Source organism: Palaemon carinicauda, chromosome 13 (genome assembly GCF_036898095.1).
Source record: "Palaemon carinicauda isolate YSFRI2023 chromosome 13, ASM3689809v2, whole genome shotgun sequence".
Lineage (NCBI taxonomy): Eukaryota > Metazoa > Arthropoda > Malacostraca > Decapoda > Palaemonidae > Palaemon > Palaemon carinicauda.
In genome coordinates, this window is record NC_090737.1 from 49,459,283 (window position 1) to 49,469,282 (window position 10,000).

Below are 10,000 nucleotides of genomic sequence, written 5' to 3' on the forward strand. Positions count from 1 at the left end.
AAATTCCTGAAGATCTAATTAACCAGCGGTGTTTGATATAAATATCAAAGTCAGAGGTAAGAAATTCAATAGTCCTCTAGTTTTTTATCTAAGAAAATGAATCATTACAGAAGGAAAGAAAGGAAATTTTACAGGATATATTTTTCAAAAGTTAACAAGTAGTCATTGGCATCAGGGTGATGGATTGGTTGTAAGGGGTTATACAATATGTGTTTTTGGCTCCTACTCCTATCGCCAGGTAGATAGATCACTGGAATTAGTATGGAATGGCATGGGTCACTTGCCTTAGATAGATAAGCACTACACATCACAAGGAACTGGCTATCCTTTGATGATTTTAGCTAATGAATAGTCTATGGATAAAGTGAATCTATGGATAGCGAAAATGACAGAATAGCAACCAGTCCCAGGCGTAGCAGGGTGCTGAAAATCTCCCGTTTTATAAGTAATAAAGAATAATTGAAAATTGGTAATTTGAATGTTAGAACTATGAATCAGATGTGGAAGTTTCAGCAGTTGGAAAATGAATTTATGAAATATAGTTTGGATATCTTGGCCCTAAGTGAGACACATTGCATTGGAATTGGTGAAGAAATCTTAGACTAAGGCAATATATATACCTACTCAGGAAGAGCAGATGGATTTGGGAAAAAAAAGGGGGTAGGAAAGATGATAACTCCAAGAGTAGAAAAGGCATTAACGCAATGTAGAGCAGTAAATAGCAGACTGTTAGTAACAAAGTTCAAATAAAAGCAGTGCTATATGAGTATTATATTCTGATATGCACTAACATATAGTCTCTGAAAAAAAGAAAGAGGATTACTTTGAAGAATTGCAGAGTGTAATAGATGAGATCCCAGAAAGAGATATAAAAATCGTGATTAGTGACTTGAATGCTACAGTTGGAAGGGATAATCAAGGTATAAAGAATGTGATGAGTTTTGAGGGTCTTGGTGAAGTTGCAAATAAAAATTGGGCGCTCTTTTTAAGTTTTTATTCTACAAACAATCTTGTTATCGGAGGTACTCTTTTCCAGCACAAGGACATCCACAAAACTAACTGGATTTCACCATGTGGCAATTACAAAACTCAAATAGATCACATAGTCACTGATAAAGAGAGAAGGAGGACTCTGGGACATGTAAGAAGCTATAGAGGCTCAAATATTTGTAGTGATCACCAGCTCCGTATCGCCACATATTTAATTAAAACTGAAAGCACCCAAGAGAACTGTAGATGGAATACCTAGGTTTGATACAACAATGCTTCTAGTAGATAACCACAGAGGAACCTTTGCAATAGAATGTAGGAATCGATTTGCAGACTTAGAGACTTTAAGGAACGAAGAACAGACAATTAATAAGGAATGGTGTAATATTAAGAACATATATCAGTCCAGTTGGTAGTGAAGTTTTGGGACATGCAGTTATAAGGAGAAAACCATGGATATGAAATTATACTTGGGATACTATAAAAATAAGATAAAGACAGTAATTGATCGTTGAAAGTTTTCGAGGAAATAATGAAAATTACAATGTAGAGCATGCTAAGTATTCCATTATTGATAATGAAGTCAATAGAAAAGCCAGGTATGACTGGAGAAAATATTTAGACAGGAAAGCAGATAAGGGTGACAAAGCTATAAATTCAGGGAGTGGCTATGGTGTAAAAATTGTTCATAGAATTATTAATAAAATATTTACTGGGGCAAAGACTAATGAGCAGACACCCATGAAGAAGAAAGATGGATCCGTTTTTACTACAGAAGATGAAGGAAAGCCACGTTGGATGGAACACTTTAGTGAGGTCATGAATACGACATATGAAGGGAATAATTTGATTGATATACCCGAAGGTGAGGAAGACCCTAATGTGTTCATGAATTTATTCAGTGTGGTTGAAGTCGAATATATCATTAAAAAGCTAAAGAGATGGAAAGCCCCTTGAAACGATGGAATGACTGCCGAGATGATATGGTCGAAAATGAGGTAACCCCAAGAATACTTACAAGATTATTTGGTAGAATGTGGCATGAAGAGTAAAACCTGATGAATGGGAACCAGTGGTGTTGATGAAAATGGCAAAAACAAGGAGACCTGACTAATTGCAATAATCACAGAGGCATCACATTTTCATCAGTTATCATGAAACGATACAGTATGTTCATTCCAAAGAGACGAGCGAGAAAGATTAATGAAAAGAATATAGATGAACAAACACGATTTAGAAAAGGTAGAAGTTGTATTGACCAAATCTTCATTTTAACACATCGGGTACAGCAATGTGTAGAATATAGAAACCACCCTTTTGATGGCATTTGTGTACTATTAAAAAGCCTTTCTTAGTATGCACCGGAAAATATTTTGCAAAGTCATGCGTTATTTTGAAGTTCCCCTAGAACATGTAAATTTGATTAAGTTTATTCATGATCATAGCATGTGCAAAGCTAATGTTAAGGGAGTCCTATCAAATGAATTTCCAGTGGAGTACCCCAATGGAATGTCTTGTCACCTATGTTGCTTAGCCTCCTCATGGATTTTGCAATGCATAGAACAGTTATGGAAGGTGGGGAAGGATTGCACTGGACTGGTATTAGGAAATTAGCAGACCTAGAGAATGCTGAGGACGCTGTCCTTTTTAACAGAACACTATAGGACTTGCTTACCAGAATGCATGAAATATCACATTAGATGATGAGCACGGAATATGCAGTGGAAGATGAAATATCATAGGAAGGAGAAAGGGTTAATGATTTGGAATCATTTAAATATTTAGGAAATATGATCTCCATTACAGGATCTTGAGAACTACATTTTAATGAAATATTGAAAAAAATAAATCAGACAATGGCTAGGTTAATTAAAATCTGGCAAACAAATTGACTGAAAATACATATAAAAATCAGGCTAAATCTCTTCAGAATCTAGTTCAGATCAAGTATGACAAACTTTATCGATGGAGATTTACTTGCATGTTCGCTTTTACTTTCGACATGATTGATTGAATTTAGGCCAAATGGGCTGGCACTAAGGCCAGAGACAGGATTAGAAATGAAACTATAAGAGAGATTACTTGAGTGCCATATGTAAAGGAGATTATGGTGAGGGAGAGATGAAGATGGCTTTGGTATGATCTTCTCACTCCCCAGGAGAGAATAGTTCACCAAACTTTGAACTGGGATCCACAAGGACCTAGATGATTTGGAAGACCCAGACCTACGTGGCTGAGAATTATGTATTGTGGAGTAGATGATGAATGGAGAAGTATCCATATAAAAGCTCAAGATAGAGACGACTGGCAAAATCTAAAGGAGGCCCTTTGCGGCAATAGGCCTAGGAGATTATTGTGAACAAGAAATCAAGAGTAACCGTTAAAATTTGGAAAGATAATCACACAATTTAGCAAACAACACCTACGTAAAAATTTTACGACAGGAATCCAATGTCCTGGAAATACCGAACCTCAGACTTTGAGATTTTCACCATACATTTTACCCACCCATCTCATAGTATTCACAATGTACTAATTTTAGCTGGATCTCTGTTCACAGAATAATGAAGCAAGTCTACTCTCAGGATATGTGATGATCATTAAGAGAGTGCCGTTATATGCGTAAGAAATATCCTTCTTTGAAGGAGAAACCATAAAGTTAATCATGTCTACACAATGAAAATATTAATAAACTAGCAGCAATTCCTAATGGAACACAACTATTATATTCCTGTGATTATTATGGGCCCCTCTTTAAGAAATGGTTAAATGTTACCTGGAGATTCAAACATTATGCTGACGATAATCAAACAACTCTTATCTGTTAAGTTAGAAATTAAAGGCATCATGGTAAATATAATGTAGTTAGAAACTTCACTAATCTCAAAACTAATTATATATACTTGAAAAGATTTAAGGGAAATCTTCACAGTGATGAAAACTAAAAAAAAAAAAAAAAGAACTAAAAGCACCTCACAAAATCCAGCTGTTAATTAGGTAGCAAGTTATCCTTTTCAACATAAGCATTAAGGTGCATAAGAAAAAACATCAGAAAATGTATGGAAGTTACAGATATTTAGCAGCTATCGGGCGGACTGACAAAACTCCATTTTCTTACTTGTAAGAGACATTAGTCAACATAAAAACTGATCCTAAGAAAAGATGATAGTAAAATACTATTTGCGTCAAACCTGCATAAGCATAAAGATAAAGTAAAAGATTCCAACTCTCAGCGACAATAGAAATGCAGTACTTTCCCAATGGCTATCTCATATATTTTGATTAAAGAAATCTGTCTATTCATAAAAGAAAATTTCATATCTTAGCAAGCCTAGGAAAACTCTTTTTTCAAGCCTTAGTTACAGTATATAACAGCAATTCACAAAAACAAAAACAAAATAACTTGTTTGAGGATGGGTGGGTTGGTAGTCCTATAAATCTTGCCTGAGTGGCAAAAATGTTTATAAATAAGGAAATACTTTTGATGAGAGCTTTTCCATTAACGTTTTCATAATTACTTAGGAATATTGAAGGCTCTTATTTCATCATTTAAATCAGTAGTGCCTAAAGCCCAGTTTATATGAAAATTTATTTGTTATATTTGGCTTTATTCTTCTTATCCCTACGTGATTATTTACTTTGTATAAATCTCGTCAAATCAACGTCAATAAGATAAAACACTGATTAACATTACTACAGTGCCGATGTCATTAACTGAACAGGCGCTTGGAGATTTGTTTGTTCATATATATTGAAAGAAAAATAATTGATCCATATTCTATAAAGGGAAGGTTTGTTGAAGATATGGATGCCAGCATAAGGTATATATGATTTTTTCCTATACCCCAAAATAAAGAAATGAATTATATACAGAATCTAAGGCATTTAGAGGGGCGTAGGTGAGGTTTTTTCAAGTGGTGTGGGGGAGGGGGGTGGTTGCTAAAGTTTAAAAATACGATTTACGAGGAATCATCCATAGATACGTTTTCCTGGTATATGACAGAAGATTGTTGCAACACCGAAATAATATTTTCAAAAGATTTTTATGTGGTCAATTACCCTTTGCGCAGAATGACCTATAAAATACCGTTAGGCCTTCTTCTTGCATTTGCCAAAAACATACTAACGATGTTGATTCTTTACTATAAACTCATTCCAATATCAATCAATTAGGGCTATCAGTTTTCTAACCCTACTATGTGTTCACCTACAATTTATTCTATATATAATTTGTCTTTTCAGTTCCAATTTTACATTTAAATTTTCAACGGTTATTATATTTTTAATTTCATGTAATTTCTAACTTACAGACGACAATTATCTAATATTTTATTGATAATTATAAGGTTTGCCTTTATTTTAAAATATGGTGATAAGGTATGGAGATGAAAATTTCACAATCCAAGGAGTCCTCCATAGACATAATAATACTTCATTGGTCATAGAAAATTGTATACACACAGATATATATATATATATATGTATATATATATGTATATATATATATATATATATATATATATATATATATATATATATATATATTTATATATATTATATATATACATATGTATGTATATATATGCATATATATATATATATATATATATATATATATATATATATATATATATATATATATTCAAATAAGACATATATTTTTGATACATGAATGTCTGGATTCTCTTAACGACCTTAAGCTCTTGTCTTTGTGTGAATTCACCTGGGGCACTGATCCCGAGGTCGTTAAAAGAATCCATGCATTAATGTATCAAATATATATGGCTTATTTGAAAATGAAAAACACGTCTAAATGTGCCAAATTTATCATATATATATATATATATATATATATATATATATATATATATATATATATATATATGTATATATATATATATATATATATATATATATATATACATATATATATATATATATATATATATATATATATATATATATACATATATATATATATATGTATATATATATATATATATATATATATATATATATATATGTATATATATATATACATATATATATATATATATATATATATATATATATATATGGAACAGAAATGCCACCTTAGGGAACTGGACCTGGGAAATTACAATGTCAGAACCCTGTTTAGGAAAGATCTTTCATTGTTACTTGAAAAGCTGAAAAAAATAAACCCGGATATAATAGGATTAGGTGAAATTAGAAAAACTGGGGAATCTTCTATAGAGTGTAAAGGGACCAAGAAAATGGAGAGGCTTTTTTTAGTAAAAATCCTGCCAGTAACAAAAATATTTTATAGTAGTCCGTGATAGAATTGTAGGATTGATTATTAAAGGTTAAAGGTTGAAGGTGTCTGGTTTCAATTCCAGTTCCATTAGAATAAAAGCTCACCAGAACATCAGCCAGACAAGCCCATACCCCCACTGTGGAGCCCTACCACAGTGCCACCCTAGTAAACAGCTTCAACTCACTGTCCCGGGTGGGGATCTATCTGATGCCAAGCGAATGCTAGGCAAACACGTTACCGCTGCACTAGCCAGTATAAAATGAAGATTATTCAAACATATTCACAAACAGCATCCAATACAAAGGGAGAAATAAACACTTTTTATAAAGGTCTGGAGATATCTTGAAAAAAATGTAAGACTATATGTATTTGCTTTGGGGGATTTCTTTGTAAAGTAGGTCAAAAGAAGAGAGGAGAATTATCTGTATGCAAATTTAGAGTAAGCATAAGAAATTTTAGAAGAAACATGCTTGAACAACTTGCTAAAAAAAATAATAGTAATATGAAAGTCCTGCACGCCATCACGTATGAAAAAGGGATTTTCACGTAGGAAAAATCTATTTTTGGGTGAGATAGCCATGTCGTCCTGATGGAAGTTCCCTCCAGCAACTTTCTACTGTATAATATTTCTACGATTGGTATTGTAAGAGAATTGCCGTCAGGTATCAGGGGGTTCTAACCCCTAGAGCGACTATCCGAAGAAATCGTGTATAATCCGGGACGTATCCTAAGATAACCATAGGTATCTACACCCCGAATATACCTTTCCCAGTCTAATCCTCAAAGGGGAAGAATAAGTGAGGAGCCGGTACATATCCTATCACCTTTCGGTGCTCCTATACGACCCTGCCAATCCATTCCTTCTCCGCAGCTTGTTTGCTAATGGACATGGAGAAGCCCAAATGTAGAAACGAAAATAAAAATCAAAAGTCAGTTGACCATAGACTTGTGAGAAGTAAAATTTGTCTAGATCTAAGGAAAGAAGAAAAAAAATAAATTTTAAGCAAGAAAATAAACTTCTGTAAAAAGATAAATTTAGATAGGCAATACAAATAGATATTCTTAGTTACAGGGTGAAATGGAAGCAAATAAAGAGGAAATTTAATAGTAATTTGATAAGACTTTTATTGGAAACAGCACAAAAGATAGATAAAAACATTTTTATATAAGGTCAACTGGAAATATCATTAAACACTGAAAATCTAATAGAGGAAAGATTGAAAATGATGGTTAAATCATAATTGAGATAAGATAGAATGAGGAGAACTAACCAAAAAAAAAAAAAATAAAAACTGAAAACACAGAACATCCATTAACATAATCAGGCTAAAATTGAGGAAACACTAAAGAAAGGAAGAAGCATCAAGTTAATGAAAAAAACACTTGGAACATGGTGCCAACAGGTATTTGTTATAACGGATGAAATGCATAATTCAGCAAAGGAGATTGAGTGATAAAGATACAGAGGATTTGTAATCTAATGTTATACAATAGTAAAATAAGAAATAATATAGCCAATAGAAATAATAAAACACCTAATGTGATACCGAAAGTAGCAGTGGGAGTAAAAAATTGTTAAAAGATACGGAAAAGGTAAAGCAGGAAAAAATGGATTAACAAATCATATAATGATAGGTGGAGAGTATTTCATAGCGGCAAATCTCGCTCTACTTTGTAAAAAATGTTTGCAAGACTGCTCTATACCTCCAGCTTGGGAATCATTCAACTTCTATTTCTTTCACAAAAAGAGAGACACAAAGTATATTAATCTGAGTAATTTATGAAATATCTAAAAAGAACATATTAGGTAAAATGGAAAGACGGCTAGAATTTAATCAACAAAGAGAGGAGGCTGGTTTTAGTAGCGGATATTCAACTGACGATATCCATGCAATGAAGCAGCTAATGGAAAATTCAATTGAGTAAGACAAACCATTTTTATGGCATTTAAAGACTGTGGGAAATCTTCTGATTCTTTCTAAACTTTAGCAGTGATGAAACCCTTCAAAAACATGGAATATTTGATACTTATATTAGAACCATAGAAGATATATCTATACGGCAATCCTAAAATTTTATGAAAATAGAATACTCTAAAACTACATAGAGATAATAAGAAAATTTAGAATGAGAAAGTAGTTAAATAAGAGGACCCCATCATTTCTAAACTATTCACAGCATGTTTAGAAGAGGTTTTTAGAAATTAAGAGTGGGAAAATATAGGAATTAACATTAATGGTGAATACCTTAACAACTTAAGATTTACAGATGACATAGTTCTGTTTAGTGAATCATAGGAGGATTTGCAATAGAAGAAAGAAGATTTTAGGAGAGAGAGAGCAAAAATGTAGGACTAAAACTGTATATAAGTAAAAATATGAGAAAACTTAGATGAAAACGCAGAGACAACAAACAATGGTTGAAACCAACACATAGACATTTTTATTGAATATACGTACTTGGGACTGACATTAAGTGTTTCCCCGAGACAGGAGACCGAAGGATAAGCAAAGGAGGACGAGCTTTTGGTAAACAAAAGGAGAATATTAAGTCTAACATCCCACTTTATCTAAAAAGAAAAGTAATTAATCGGAAGTTCTTACCGGAATTAACCTGTGCATTAGATGCCTAGAGCCGTACTAAAGGCTTAAAACATATGTTAGTTAAAACTCAAAGATGCATGGAAGGAATAATGAAGGAATTAACATTAAGAGAGAAAAACAGTAACATGGATACGAGAATGAGTCAAAGCAGAGGGCATACTAACAACAAAAACGAAAAAGAAATGGACATAGGAAGGACATAAGAGGAGAAGGACGGGTGATATATAGACGAAAAGAATAATAAAATGGCTCCCTATACATTGTAAGAGAAGTATTGGAAGGGAAAGACAACAATGGATTCACAACCTAAGAAAATTTGGGGGTATTTGTGGTTATATATATAATTATATACATATACATAATATATAAACATATATATATATATATATATATATATATATATATATATATATATATATATATATATATATATATAAGCACCATAATTCCTTACTCTATAATGGAAATTGCTCTTGAATGATAATTCTCATAAATAATGAGTTTCTAAATTTATGCAATTAAATATATTTGAATTTTTCCAAGTTACTATGTTTATGAAGTTTAGTATATTTCAACATTTTGTGAAGTAGGAGACAGAAAAATAAATGTTTGGCCAAAAATTGCAGGGTCGGGCTATAGCCCCCCTCCTCCCGTTACTCCCAATACCCATGGTTCAGCCGGCATGGATCAAATGTGTTAAACTGAATTGTCAATTATCAATCAATCCGTGAGAGTTCTGAAGTCTGTTTTTTTTTTTTTTTTTTTTTTTTTTTTTTTTTTTTTTTTTTTTTTTTTTTTTTTTTTTATCGTCTGCATGTCTGAGAGGTAATGCGCTTTTGTCCTCATATTTGTTACTTAAATAAGTTCTACAGTGGAGATCAAATTACCCCATTTAAGATATACCGCATATAATTGCGGAACAACCTCTTTCATACAATGTCTGTCATACTAAAATTTAAGAAATTGAGACTGATTTAGATTCCACGATTGATAAAGAGACTTCCAAAGCCTTATCATTATTGCTATCTATTATGCAACGTAATAATTGTAAAAATTATGTGTATTGAAAAATTGAATCTCTAAATCATGACTAATACTGTGATATCGTGAC

General features: G+C 32.3%; 1 protein-coding gene across 2 annotated transcripts in view; it reads right to left on the minus strand.

Moving 5' to 3' along the window:
* The window catches only part of LOC137651945 (LDL receptor repeat-containing protein egg-1-like), a 15,353-nt gene that overhangs the window by 2,472 nt on the left and 2,881 nt on the right, over positions 1-10,000 (minus strand). The window lies entirely within an intron of this gene.